This window comes from Eublepharis macularius, chromosome 16, assembly GCF_028583425.1.
Source record: "Eublepharis macularius isolate TG4126 chromosome 16, MPM_Emac_v1.0, whole genome shotgun sequence".
In the NCBI taxonomy this organism is placed as follows: Eukaryota; Metazoa; Chordata; class Lepidosauria; order Squamata; family Eublepharidae; genus Eublepharis; species Eublepharis macularius.
Window position 1 is genome coordinate 19,067,114 of NC_072805.1, and position 15,438 is coordinate 19,082,551.

Below are 15,438 nucleotides of genomic sequence, written 5' to 3' on the forward strand. Positions count from 1 at the left end.
ACACTCTGAATCCACAGGAGAAAGAGCGGATGATCAGATTCTCCTGTATTTAGTTCCGGCTGAAAAGGTGCTTCCAGGGGTCTGGAGCCGTGGAGCTGTTCCATGCAGCCACATCAGATTGCAAGCAGCACACGTGATCCATTTCTCCCAAGGATATTCTCAGTCCATATTGGAATCAGTCCAATTCTGGATGAGTAGACCATAGCAACAGAGTCCGGTAAGCACCTTAGAAACAAATGCAGTGCAGAGCTGCATATATTCTGCAATCCTGCCCAACCACAAAATTTGACTCTGGATTCAGCATCCTGAGGACTTCAGCCTTCATTTGTTTAATATCAAGTGTCTAGTCCTTACAAAAGAGCCCCGTGGTGCAGAGTGGTAAGCTGCGGTACTGCCGCCCATGCTCAACGTCATGATGCGACTTCCCCTCATGGGTCAGTAATAACTCGGTGCTTGCACAGGGGACTACCTTTACCTTTTTTAGTCCTTACAATTAGTTTAAAAGCGTGCAGAGAAATCTTGGTGAGATCCCAGAAGCTGTTAGGTGGAATCCCAGGAACCAAATTGGTGTAGCAGTTAATGTGTTGGACTAGGATGTGGAATCATCCAAGTTCTCTGTCCTAAATCTAATGCCCTTCAACTTCATTGGATGCTCTCCTCCGTCCACCCGTATTTTAGAATGCTTCAGGAAGAAAGAGAAGGCTTCTTAAATTGATGGGGTGCAAGGAGGGCATAAGTCACTAGAGGTGACAGGACAAGGAAGGGGTAGCTGCTGGAAGAACAAGAAACATTCAGTGCAGCAGACGGCTGCAGAGAGAGACGCTGGCTGGGCAGAAAGTTTGAAAATGCATCAACTGTGTCTGCCGAAGGCATCGACTGCATTCGCCACCTGGGGCAGTCAAGTCAACACAAAGCAAAAGTGGGGTCCACAAACAAAAGTGGGGTCCCTGCAGCAGCAACACCAGGAAAGGTGTTGGAGGGTGCCAGGGTGCCCATGGGTGCCACATTGGAGACTGCTAAAGTAGAGGTCCTGAATCCCTGCCTGTCCACTGCAGTTAAATGGCTTTGAGTGAACAAACTGACACTCTTATCTTGACAAGACTGAGCTAACACTAGCTAGGAAGGGAGAAATCTTGAAAGACCTTGTGCTTCCCATCTTCAGCAGGGTTCAACTGATCCTCGCTGACTCCATCAAGAACTTAGCAGTTATACTGGATCCAGGATTACCGTTGGAGAAGCAAGTTAATGCAAGAAATGCCCTTTTAGGTTAGTTTAGCCTGCAAGATGGCCCTCTACCTTGACTTAGCCCATCTGGACCCTGGATCCATGCTACGAGAACTTATGTAATGCACCCTACATAAGTCTCCACTCTAAGTCAACTCAAGGACAAGCTACAAGTGATGCCTGACACAGGTTGGACACTTGTCAGCTTCCCTCAAGTTTTGATGGGAAATGTAGGCGTCCTGGTCTTGCAGCTTGGCTCTCCGACTACTGTCCAATGGACTTTTCAACTGTCACTTGTCCAACATTCCGCCAAGCTGCCTACATTTCCCATCAACACTTGAGGGAAGCTGGCAAGTGTCCAACCTGTATCATTCGTCACTTGTAGTTTGGCCCTCAGAGACTCCAGTTGGTGTAGAACACCGCAGCTTGGTTATCATCAGGAACTAGGCAGACGATACAAATGAGCCCCATTCTGCAGTCACTCCGTTGGCTGTCCATCAGTTACCAGGTTCAATTCAAGGTACTGGCTATCGAATACAAAGCCTTTCGTAGCCTTGGACCCTTACATCAGTTGGAAATACAATGTCTTGTGTACAGAGAAGGAAGAAGACACAGAATACCTGCAAGGGGCAGCGGGTCTGACAGTTAGAGAGATGGCAGAGCAGGATCCTTCTTTCCTCCTCTTTTCGATCCTTCTTGTATGTCTCCAGATTGGTATTTTTAGGCTACTTCCTGCTTCCTCCCGGAAGTCCCTCCTCCCAGTTTACCGAGGTAGTTAGTATCTATTCTGTTTCTCTCCTTTCTGTCAAAGTTGTAGTTCTGAATAAGCGCTCTTCATTCCCTCCTTAATCAGACTCAAGATCATTCCTAAGATATACCAGAGCCTACAACATCAGTGGTACCCCCTCTTCCCCTATGCTCCGCCACAACGGCTTCAACTGAGCAGAGACTTTTGCAGGTGATACCCTGCAGATGGGCAAGATCAACAGCTGCCTGTACGTGCACATGCTCTGCCAGACTGGGTTGCCAGACTCCAGAGGGTGGCTGGAGATCTCCCAGAATTACAACTGACCTCCAGGCCACAGAGATCAGTTCTGCTGGAGAAAATGGCTGCTTTGGAGGGTAGACTCCATGGCATTATACCCCATTGAGGCCCCTCCCCTTCCCAAACTCCACTCTTTCCAGACTCTACCCCCCAAATCTCGGAATTTCCCAATTTGGACCTGGCAGCCCTACTTCCAACTTATAGAATGGCCTGCCTGATAAGGTTGGGAAGGGCTCCACTCTCCCGGCATTTTGCGAACAATGCAAAACTGAATTATTCGGGGAAGCATTTTTGCAAAGGTAACGGGACTTAATTATAACTGAATGAATCAGGAAGAATAAAGGAGAAAGACTGTGGACTATATTGCTGTGCACAGTATGTACTATCTGTTGTATGCGTTATTCTATGATGTAATTTCTGCATTGTTTAATATGCCACATTAATAGTTACTTTGTTTCAGCTCTGTTCCATATTTTTATTTGACTTTTATTACTGCATCCTAATCCTATTACGTGGTTTATAAAATGTGCCATTGTAAGTATTGACTTACATATGCAATCTGCCTTGAGTCTCAGTGAGAAAGGTGGACTATAAATAATGTAAAATAATACCAAGTGTTTGTTAGCCAGAAGGCCTGGCTATGGACTGTCACAGAAGAAAACACTTAACTTCTGTATGCTATGACGATTAGTTTGTTCCTTCAGTACTCTATGTCTTTGGAGTACCGAATTAAGCATGCACCCATCTCATACTAAGAGCGCTCCAGATGTTGCTATCCTGTATTTTCAGAAATGCAACACAAGATCAGGAGAGTGGAGACGAAGCTGTCTCAAAAGGGACTTTGCAAATCCAGGCATGCAAAGTTGAAAGAGGATTTGCATTCCCAGTCAAGCACCACCTGGTCGCCTCCTGTCTACAGGCACAAATATTTAAGCTCGTTAAATAAATCAAACAGGACAGGAGTCCCCATTGTCTCCAAGAGTTTGCTCTAGAGGCAGATCATCTGGGATGGGCTCCGCTGGTTAACGCTTTTAGGATTTCCTGGTCAAAGTGGATGTTGTGCACGGTGGGGAGGAGAAAAGATCCAGAGCTTTACAGAGAGGAGGAATTACCCGTTTGATATGTGAGGAACCCAAGGAACAGCAAGCAAACAACTTATCCCGGACAACACAAACATGTCAACTAGGAAAACACCAGAAAAGGCTGGTTCTCCACTAGGGTTGCTAATAAACCAGGTGATAACTGGAGATCTCCCGGAATCACAACTGATCTCCAGGCCGCAGAAAACGGCTGCTTTGGAGGGTGGACTCTATGCAGGGCTTTTCTTCTGCGAAAAGAAGTGGTGGAACTCAAGACCAAACAATGATGTCACTTTGGGTCAGCTGGAACAAGGGGGGAGTTTTTTAAAATTTAAATCGCCCTCGGAGAAAATGGTCACATGGCTGGTGGCCCCGCCCCCTGATCTCCAGACAGAGGGGAGTTGAGATTGCCCTCGGCGTGGAGGGCAATCTAAACTCCCCTCTGTCTGGAGATCAGGGGGCGGGGCCACCAGCCATGTGACCATTTTCTCCGAGGGCAACCCACGGAGTTCCACCACCTCTTTTCCCAGAAAAAAAGCCCTGGGGTCAACCCATACAACGTCGGCCTTGGGGACATCTGACCTTCCAGCACATCAGCGTTTCTACCATCTGCAAAAACGCCAAGTTCATTGGAGGGAGCCAATGGCAGGAAGTCTCTTTAGGCAGTTCCCTTCCAAAATAACATCCTCTCTTCTGCAACATCTTCTGGAACAAGCAACCCCAGAGGACAAGGCATGACACGCAACTCGTTGCAACAGGTTCTCTTTGCAGACTTTCCAGGGAAGGTCTGCCAGCGAGCAGCAATAAGATTGAGTACAGTAAGACTCTAGTGACCAGTTTGTGCTCGTTTCATAAAAATAACCCACGTGGGCTATTAATTACGGAAGGCATTTAGAATCAAAGACAAGGGCCCTTTTCCCATGGCTTAATGCTCCAAGCAATGAACAGGGACACTCAGGCCACGTTCACCACTCGGAACAACTTCGGGCATGCCCGCACAACTTGTGGCTCACACAGCTCAGTACAGCCTTATTCAGTGGTTTGCCAGTAGCTCAACATATTTTCCTGCTTTGGTTACTCCCCTGCCTGGGACTGTAAAAATGGAGAAGGCCATTAAGACCTGCCTTATATGAAGCTCCTTGGGATACCAAAGTGAATAAAAAGCATAGATTGTCAGTAGGTCAGGGAAAATGGAGTAAAGCTGTCAACTGGCAAAATGGAAGACAATGTCTTGAAGAAATAGGGCTGCTTTTAAAAAGTCCAAAGCATAACCTTGGTGGCTTATCTGTGAAAAACCAAGGTCACAATCCCAGAATAGAAAGCTTGCTTCACTGTGTTGCTCCTATCTCTAAATCATCTTTTCTAAAAAGACTGTTCTTTCTTCAATGAACTTGGATCAACATATATATGGGTCTCTCCTGCTCCATTTTATCCTCACTGAAACCCTGTGGGGTTCGGAGTTATTTTGCACAGGTAGCAGCCCAGTTTAAACTAGACCAGGTGCAACCCCCCAAGGGGGGCATGCTGTGGCCTGTGCCACATTTCGTTCAGGCCCTCGTTGATGAAGGGAAGGCGTGAAGAAAGAAAATAAGAAAATAGTTCCTTGGTCATCACCTGATCATTACGTTGTTAGACTGCTCAGTATATGAAATGAAATCCGGCCCTCAAGTCAGAGTTGACTTATGGCGACCCCTGGTGGGGTTTTCATGGCAACAGACTCAGGGCCAAGCTACAAGTGATGAATGACACTTGAACGGTAAGTGAACAGACTCACGTGTATTCCTCCCTATTCACTTGCGCTCCATTTGATCACTACGTGATCACTACGTGATCAACTGGAGCGCAAGTGGAGTGCAAGTGAACAGGGAGGAATACAGGTGAGTCTGTTCACTTGCCATTCAAGTGTCATTCATCACTTGTAGCTTGGCCCTCAATATACGTTGCAGTACAAAATGCAGGCAGGAAACAGAGCTTATTAATTTGCCCAAGGCAGCAAAAACACCTTAGCCTGCCCATGAAGTTGGGCTCGGCTCTGAAACGGAGACCTACCTACTAAATCCGCTCGCTCTAGTCTTAACATCCTGCAGCGAATGGGGCACCCACACAGCACTTCTGCCCTGATCCATATGGGGACCAAGAAGAGTATGTTGGCTCTGTGTGTGTGTGTGCGCGCGCGCGCGCGCGCATCTTTTCCTCCTCTTTCTGAAAGGATTCTCCAAACGTGGGATTCATCCCACAGCCACAGGAATCCCACGAAGGAAAAGGGCCCTGCCTTAATTGTTCGCAGGCTCACCCGTCCCCAAAGAACTTTGCCCACATGAAAGGGCCCCGATGCGAGCAGCCAGACACCAAGCAGACAGTGGAGGGGGGGGGTGGGGGAGAAGGGGCCTGCCAATTTTCCACTGAGCTGTTCAGAGGCTCTGACACGGCTGCAGCCAAACGCCACAACATCGCTGCTTCCTCCCAAAGCGAAGGCAAGAGAGGCCCTGGCTTTCTACTTTGCTGCTGGCTTCTGCAACATGAGGCCCGCTTAAGAGAGGAAGAGGTCTTCTGCTATGCCGAACCACAGTGCAGCGCTTACAGCTGATGCAAGACAGTCCTGCAAAGCAGGGTCCCTCCTTGGCTTATGCCCCAGACTGAGGGAAGGGACTGTAAGAGAGAGTGGAGGAAACACACCCACACAAGATTCTTCAGCTCCCAGCAGGCTCAGGAGGGAAGAGAAAGCATGACACCCTGCGTGGCTTTCTGTAGAAGTTTCCTGGACCAGAGAAACTCGCACTCAGCAACGCTCCTGTTATCTTCCAACTCACATCCAAAGTCGAACGTGGTTTTCTTCAGGTGTTCACCTCAGCAACGCCAAAAGGCCGGCCCTTTTTCTCACAGAGGAGGCCCTGGGCAATCAGGCAGTCCATGTTGGAAGCTTAGCAAGCTTTGAATGTTCCTAATCACTTTTGCTGTCTGCCAAGTGGTGGCTGGAGATCTCCTGGAATGACAACTGATCACCAGGTGACAAGTTGCCCTGGGGGAAAGGGCTGCTTTGGAGAGTAGGCTGAATACGAGCCCCTCCCCAAACCCTGCCTTCCCCAAGCTCCACCCCCCAAATCTCCAGGTATTTCCTGTCTGGAGCTAGCAACCCTATCTCCATAGGATCTCCCCGTCTGACCTTTTCATTGGCAAGGGAGGTATACGTAGAGCCAGGGCTATTTTTCTGGGAAAAGAGGTGGTGGAACTCAGTGGGTTGCCAGCACAGGGGGTAACTCCTGGTGGGAGGTGGTACCACGTGAGCATGCACAAAGTGCATGCACGTTTCCGGGACCACACAACGATGTCACTTTGGGTCAGCTGGAACAAGGGGGAATTTTTTAGGGTCACCTGGAACAAGGGGGAATTTTTTAAAGTTTAAATTGCCCTCGCTGAAAATGGTCGCATGGCCGGTGGCCCCGCCCCCTGATCTCCAGACAGAGGGGAGTTTAGATCGCCCTCTGCACCACGGTGGGGCCACCAGTCATGTGACCATTTTCAAGGGGTGCCAGAACTCCGTTCCACCGTGTTCCAGCTGAAAAAAAAAGCCCTGCGTAGAGCATTCCCAAACAGGCCAACCTCAAGTCTGGGCATTTCAGTTCTGGCCCGGAGTTGGCGAGTCAAGACTTCCTTCCCTCTCCTGCTTTCTCTCTTCACTCCTGCTTTGCTGCCATTTGCTGCAATGCGTCCCAGTATGAACAGGCTACATATAGGCCCCATTCATCTACCCCTTGGAGCACTGGTGAGAAAACCATTGTGGTATAGTAGTTAATGCATCAGGCTAGGCTCTGGGAGACCCAGGTTTAAATTCTCACTAGATTTGTCATTTGCACCCCCCCCCCTCACTCACACACACACAGACAGACAGACACACGGGGAGGGGTGGGGGAAACAAATCAAAACCAGACTTAAGGAAAGCTTGGGATACTTATCTGTATACTGACAGTACAGAACTACCTCTCCAAATGGATCTGGCGGATCAAAGCATACTTTGTTCATGAAGAAATATTTCAGAAGCAGATACTTTCCTTCAGGTGCCAGACCACAACATTTCTTTTTACCCCATCCTTTAACTGAGGGCTCCCATCTTGTTCAGCAGTTTTTATGGTCTGCTTCCAGCCCGAGGGCTGTTTTACAGATATCATTTTTGATTGCTGAATGGTGGTGAATACTGCTTTTATACCCCTGGTTTTTTTTTAATACTGAGAGTTCTTATGCATTTTTAAAATGATTTTACTGTACGGTTTTTACTGTGTGAGCTGCTTCAAGCAGGTAACTGGAGAGGCGGCACATGAATTTTCTAAAATTAAAAACTAAGATTTCTGCAGGAAGAAAGCGGAGAGGCGTAAGATGAGTGTTCCAGTTTGGTGTGGGATAAATGTAGGTGCTACAGTTATATACCATGTTTAGCACCAACCCAGCTGTGTGAACAAAAAGTATTTTCCTCCCTAAAGAAGTCCTTTGCCTGACAGTCCCTTTCCCTACTTATTCCTCTACTGTTTAAGTAGGAAAATGGAGCAGATATTCCCGAAAACTTTCCTTGCCCTACTACGAACAGCGAGGTGTGTGAATGTGATTCACAAAGCCTGAAGAAGTGCTGGAACTGGGGTGTTTACAAGAAATGATTGAGCGAGGGGAAGTAGTTTAGTCATTTTTTGACATAACACATTCATTTCTGTAGACATTTTTGTGTTTCTGCAGCACAGGTGAGAAAAACTGGACCTGCTGATATCTCCTTTTACACAACGATGAAAGGCGTATTTCCCCCTGTTCCTTGTTTATAGTTTCTCTTCCTTCCAGGGCTGCAGTCAGGGGTCATTTTGTAGAAAAAGAGCTGGAGGAACTCATTAGCATAATTCATCCGCATAACTCATTAGCATATGCCACACCCCTTGCCATTTCCAGAAGTGGTTCATTAGCATAACTGATTTGCATAGGACACACCCCCTGACATCACCTATCCTGGCTGTTTTGGACCCAATCCTGGCCATTCAGAGCCAAAATTGGACCCAAAATGTCAAAAAGGGGCTGAAAATGGCCGAAAAGGGGCCCAAAATGGTCAGGATCGGGCCGCTGCTGAGTGGGAAAGTGATCCACCACCCGTCAGGGGCCTGATCCAGGCTGTTTCGGCCCCAATCCAGGCTGAAACGAGCCCAAAATGGCCAAGAGTCAGGTGGGCGGGGCCACCTGACATGTGACCTCTTTGGGGAACTGCTGGAACTGCGTTCCAGCGCGTTCCCCCTCGAAATGAGCCCTGGCTGCAATACTACAGAATATGTCTACCTAAAGAGGCCAGCTTTTCTCCAAACCTTTAGGGGTTTCCGTATAGGACCGCCAGAGACCAGGGCTCCGCATGGCTGCTTGCCACTCCAAATATGCACAAACGCGCACACAAAGCTACTTTCTACTACGTTAGACACTGGTAACTGGCTCTCCAGTTTCTCAGACAGAGGTCATTCACAGCACCTACTACCTGATTTTTTAAACTAAGGATGCCAGTGGGACCTTCTTCGTGGAAACCATATGCAGTATCACTGAGCTATGGTCCTTCCTCCAGATGACTAGCACAAGTAGAATACATCAGAGAAAATAGGGGAGGAGGGATGCAGAACTATGCAAAATAAGCAAAACCATGCACGGGTGTTAATTTATATAAAGCATGTGCTTGCTTCGGCAGCACATATACTATAACACAGCATGACGGTTACAGGATTCAGTTGTTCGTAGTGCAAGATGTCGGTTACCTCCAGACACCTAAGCCCCGTTGATTGTTTATTCTGTAGGCTGAAGATCAGTAATAATAAATAATAATAACTGTGCTTATATACTGCTCTTCTAGACAGATTAGCACCCCCCTCAGAGGGTGAACAAGTTAGTATTATTATTGTCCCCACAGTACAGCTGGGGAGCTGAGGCTGAGAGGAGTGGCTTACCCAAGACCACCTACCAAGCTCATGGCAGGAGTGGGATTCGAACCAGCAGAGTGCTGACACACAACCAAACCACTTAACCACTGTGCTACAGCCCCGTAGTCCAGGTCAGCCAATATCAGAATAGTTGTGCCTCTCCCATGAGCAGCAATCTCTGCCTGAGAGCCCTTGTTCTTCAAATGACTACCCCACTCATTGTGCTCACGCTGTAGGCTTCCTGCACCGTCCAGCCTCTCCTTGGAGAGCTGCAAAAAGGTTGGACAGAAAGCAGCCCTGTCCTCACACCACTGCTTCTTGGAACTGTGACGGACACTTTAAGAACTTGTAAGCAGAGCAGAGCAGCGAGGGAGTCTGCCAAGCTGGAAAACAGCTCTGGGAAACCTTAATGGGAGGGTGTGGGACAGCCTGAATTGGATAAGTACAGGGCATGGTGGCTGGTCAGCCCACAGATGTCAAGATCCTAATTGCTTAAAAACTGGCTTAACTGCCATACGGGGACTGAGCAGAAGGACAAGAGAACCTGTTTCAGGACACGCAGGTGCCGTCAGACAGATCTTGCCCAAATAGCCTGACTATAGGGCAGGGCTGTTTGGGCAAGCTGGTTTCATACTATGTACCCGACGGAGAAAGTCACAAAGGAAATCTCTTTCTGACATTACAGCAATGAGAAAGGCTTGCACAACCACTCCCTTCCCACAGGGAACAGTCCCAGTATACATGTGGCCCTTGCATGCTCGGGAATGGAGTTCCAAGCATGGTATTCCCAGGGCCCAATTGCTTGATGTCCTCATGGCAGACATGGATGCAATCCAACAAATTTGTAACATGTAGTTAGGCTTTTGGGGTTATGGCCAGGTACAAATTCATCTACATTTTGCTACCCTCTGCCCTCCCATAGGCAGGTATGTGAGTCTTTCATATTCTTACTCCTCTGTGGTCAACAACTCTGGTTTGCAAAGCTAAATGCCACAACAAACCACAGTTAGTCCAAACTGTGGTTCACAAACCCTAGTTCAAAATCCCAATTTGATGCCAAAATCTGCTCCCGCTCCCAGTTTTTTGTTGAACTTTTTATTATTTCATTTTACATCATTTTTATCTTGACTTTCTGCCCTCACAAGGGCCACAAAGGTGGCTAACAAATTAAAACATACTAATAAAAACCACATATTAAAACTATTAAAACCAACCAAAAATCATTGAAACAACTAAAGCCAAAGCTAAAATACAGATAGGCATAAAAACAACAATTAAAGCGTTGGACAGGAAAAGAAGGAACACCAAATGAAACAAACCAAAAAGTCTTCACCCACTAGTGAAAGATGGCAACAGAAGGGGAACAGAAAAATGCAAGATTTGACCAAAGCCACAGTTTATCATGATGTCCGAATGCATCCTATGAAGAAACAGCCGAAGCATGACTCCAATAACCACTTGTACACTGCGATCCTACGAAGACTCATTGCACAATGCTACCACCATCCTGGGAGTAAGCCCACTGATACAGCTTGGGTAGAATTCTACGTAATCCTGTTTAGGATTGCTCTCCAATACCTTTTTAATTCTACTAAAAACAATGGACTCAGAAGGGTGTGACTCCAGCTTGGGGCACTGTTAGATTCTTGGAAAGAAATCAAGCCAATCACTAACCCTGTTAGAATACTTACACCAATCAGAGAGACTAACCCACTATACTGTAGCATAAGCTTTCAAGAACCACAGCTCTCTTCGTCAGATGCATCTGATGAAGAGAGCTGTGGCTCTCGAAAGCTTATACTACTGTAAAGTTGGTTATTCTTAAAGGTGCTACTGCACTTTTTACTATTTTGCTACTACAGTCTAATACGGCTAACTCCTCTGGCTCTCTGACCAATCAAAGAGAATCCATTATCCTCATTCAAGTATTGCAACACTTCTCACACGTTTTAACTGGTTAAAGTCTAACCAAGTAATAAATTAAAATGCACCTTTTATTCCCAGGCTTCCTGAACCTACGTGCTCTCTCTGGATCTTGGGACTTACTGCCCCCAGACTGGAAAAAACCAGCTTTACTATGGGATCACAAAGTGGCCTTCGCCCCAAAAGGCCTGCTAAGCCTTCAGATGCCGGGCCATTCTTTCAAGCACAGTAGGGAACTGTGACAAAATATTTTCTTTTAAGAGATCCAAGAGACAGAATTGGAGCCAAACTTGGGTTTAACGCCAAACTTGGGTTCTAAGCCAATCAGATGCACTAAACTACTAACTGCTGTGTACAAGGAAGGTTGCCAACTTTCCAACCTGACATTGCGGTGGAGTCTTTATTGCATTTTAGCCTAGCCTTCCTCCATAGCAAGGAAGGCATCGTACACAGAGATCTCATGTGGATTTCTAATTCAGGAGCCATCAGACGGTCAGCCCCACTTAGCTTCAGTATGGCTACTGTATTTACATCAGCACACATAAGCAGCAACCTGCTTTTATTTACAAGTAAATAGTTTCAGGATCACACAAATGATGATAAAAATCCAACAAATGATTGGGGGGGGGCAAGCAAGGCTGGCTCGTTGTTCCTAGTCACTTGGCAATCCAATGTACAAGAGGAGGGAAAGGCTGTAGCATAGTGGTTAAGTGGCTGGTCTGCAAATCAGCACTTTTCTGGTTCGATTCCCACTATTGTTTTGCAGGAGGCCTTGGGTAAGTTGGTCATCTCATCCCCAGCTGTATTGTGGGGATAATAATAACACTGCTCCCCATTCTGAGTGTGGCACTAATCTGTCCAGAACAGCGGTATATAAGCACACTGTTGTTGTTACGTAAGAGCAACATGTCACGCAAAAACAAGACTGGCCAAATGCTAAAATTGCCCCTCCCTTGCAACTACAGAGCATGTACAGAGCTCCTTCCTTCATGGGATCTGTTCTGTCTAGTAAAATCAAAAAGAGTCCAGTAGCACCTTTAAGACTAACCTTTACTGTAGCATAAGCTTTCGAGAATCACAGTTCTCTTCATCAGATGCAAGTTTTGATCAAAGCCACAGTTTATCATGATGCGATTTTCGAAAGCTTATGCTACAGTAAAGTTGGTTAGTCTTAAAGGTGCTAATGGACTCTTTTTGATTTTGCTACTACAGACTAACACGGCTAACTCCTCTGGTTCTGTCTAGTGATACCTTTCCATCAAAGCATGATCATCTCCTGTCTCCCAAAGTTCAAAAGTCCCAAACTTAAACCACAGGACCACCTTTTCTCTGAGCCTTAATAGAAGGCAGACTGATTTAAACATGCCTTAACAGGACAGGACGAGCATACCTTTGCATGTACCCAACATCGCATTTAACCTGGGTCCACAGTGTTAGTGCACAAAGAGATTGCACAGCCGTGCCAGACATAGTGTTGTTGCTGTGTTAATGTTATACATGGTGGGGAAGGGCCACATCCCACCTGTTTGGCATGCAAAAGGTCCTAGGTTAGCATCTCCAGCTAAAAAAGGATCGAGTCGTAAGTGATGTGAAAGACCTCTGCCTGACATCCTGGAGAGCCACTGCTAGTCTGAGTAGACCAGATGGACGAACGTCCTGATTCAGTATAAGGAAGCTTCATGTGTGTTCATGTGTGTACCTGATCATCCAATTTAAGGCTAGATTTGGGTGAGATCAGAGAATCAGCATGTGATATTTTCAGGTCTCATTTGAATCAGGCTAGTATTGGTGCAAAGCAGTTACCTCTGTAGTGGTTATTTATGTTTTATTTACGTTATTGACTCGAGGCAGATTACATAGTATGTCAATATGATCAAAGGCTGGGACATACAATATATACAATAGGTTAAGGATTGCAGCAATCTGAAAACAGCAGAGATCTGATACAGAGCTGAAATAGACATAGGTGGATTGATATAACGTATGGGATATGGAACCATCCAATAGGAGCATACATACAGCAACAGACAGTACCCAGTAAGACAGTCTACAGACTGTCCTTTTACCACTGCATCTCTCTGAACCATTTCCTTACAGCATAGTCTGATTACCTGTGAAAAAATGCTCTCTTGAATAACCGTTTTGCATATTTTGCAGAAAGTTAGGAGAATGGGCATTTTCCTAACTTCAACAGGCAGACCATTCAATAAGGTGGGGGCTACCACAGGGAAAGCACACGTATGGGCAGCTGTTGATTTTGCACATTTGAGAAGGCCTTGTTTAGATGAGCGAAGCTGCCATGGTAGAGCACAGGAAGAGAGGCAGGCTTCTAGACATGAAAGACCAAAGCCATGGAGAACTGTGTATGTGACAGCCAAATCTTGAATTGAGCCAAGTAATTGATGGGTAGCTAAAGGAGTGACTGCGGAATGGAAGTAATATGCATACTCCGCCCAACTCTTGATAATAATCGAGCTGAGGTGTGTTGAATCGGGATCAGAGAGATTTGGGGTCAAGGCCCCACTGTGGCACAAAAGCAGCTGGGTAGCTTTGGCCAGCTCTCTCTCTGCCTACCCCACAAGATTGTTGTGAAGGTAAAATGGGGTAGGGAGGCCAATGTTATAAACTGCTCCTTGGAGAAAGGGCAGTTCATAACGCACCTGGCAAACACAGATAGATGAGTTTCTTCAGCTGTACCTGAGGTGAGCTGTGACTCAGGAAAGCTCATATCCTAACACAAATGTTGTTAGTCTTCTAGGTGCTGCTGGACTCTTGCTCTTTTCCACTACTACAGGCAGACTAACACGGCTCCTCATCTTGATCTATCTTCAGAACACCGCAAATCTGCAGCCCAGCTGGATGTCACTGCTAGCACGCCAACTCCGCAGACAGGACTGCTTGCACTGGGCAATGAGATGCGGGACCCATGCAAAGTCAGCAGGCAGAAGTCGCACCAGTTACCCAGGGCTGCCAGCTCCAAAGTGGGAAATACTTGGATATTTGAGCAGGCTTTGGAGAGAGAAGAGACCTCAGTGGGGTAATACCATGGAATCCGCCCTCTAAATCAGCCTTTTATCTCTGTGGCTTGGAGATCAGTTGCAATTCCGGGAGATCTCCAGCTACCACCTGGAGGTTGGAAACCCTAACAATTACCCCCACAAGGCCCCTCCTCCCCCGGAATGCACAACCCGCCCAGGAGCTGGGCAGCAGCCCCTTCCTTCCACGAGTCTCCAGCCGGCTCAGCCGAGGAATCCGCCCCTTCCCCTTCTGGATTGGCTACAACCGTCTTCCCTTGGCCGCACGGATTCCGAAAGCTCGGGCACCCATTGGCCGGGCCCGGCCGTCAATCGCCAAGAGCGACCACCTGGAAAGTTTTCCTGCCCCCCCCTTGGGGAAACTCCAGTTTGGAATGCCCCCCCCCCCTCCCCAGCATAAGTGGGCCCGCCCCCGCTAGCAAGCGGCGCTTCCTCGCCCTGGAGGGGGAAAAGGCGCACGCCCCTCCCGCGGGGACCCCCCCCCGGCCTTCTCCGCCCCGCAGGCATCCAAGAAAGGAAAGTGCAGGGGGGGGGTCCAGCAAGCCCCCCTTCGCCGGATTTAACCCCTTCCTCCCCAACGCACCCAGCAGCGCGTCCCCCTCCCGCCGAGCACAACCCAGTTTCTGAGCCCGGGAATTTGGGGACAGACCCGGGAACGTCGCTTGCTGGCCGGGGAGGGCTCCCTGCGCTCCCTTGCGAAGAGCTCGCGCGCCTCTCACCTCGGGTTCCGCCGCCGCCGGGCGCGATCCGGGGTGGGCTCGGTTGGGAGGGCTGCGGCTGCAGCCATCTGGAACCGGCGGACTGCCGCTGCCTCGCCACGGCCGAGAGGAGAACTTTGAGTCTCCTCCCCTTCCCAACTAGGGAGGGGAAGGGAAGGGGGTCGTCGGGGAAGGCTCGGCACGGCCCAGGCGGGGAGGAGGGGGCGGCCGGGGAGTGTCTGCCCAAACATGCAGACGTGACTCCCTCCCTGTTGCAAACCGCTGCTCTGTACCTGTAGAGTGCCTGAAATAAGCAGCGGGGGAACGACTGCAAGTTGGAACACTGGAAGCTTTTTAGTAAAGAGTCCAACTTTTAAGACTAACCAGTTTTACTGTAGCATAAGCTTTCGAGAGCGACAGCTCTCTTCGTCAGATGCACCAGAGAGCTGCAGTTCTCGAAAGCTCATGCTGCAATAAAGTTGGTTAGTCTTAAAGGTGCTACTGGTG

The 15,438-nt window shown here is 48.0% G+C and overlaps 1 protein-coding gene across 1 annotated transcript in view; it reads right to left on the reverse strand.

The window, feature by feature from the left end:
* CCDC102A (coiled-coil domain containing 102A) overlaps positions 1-15,046 on the reverse strand; it is a 57,557-nt gene extending 42,511 nt beyond the window's left edge. Inside the window, exon 1 of the mRNA XM_055000139.1 lies at positions 14,953-15,046. The gene's annotated coding sequence lies outside the window, so the exon portion shown is untranslated. The remainder of the gene's footprint in view (positions 1-14,952) is intronic.
* Positions 15,047-15,438: the final 392 nt, after the last annotated feature.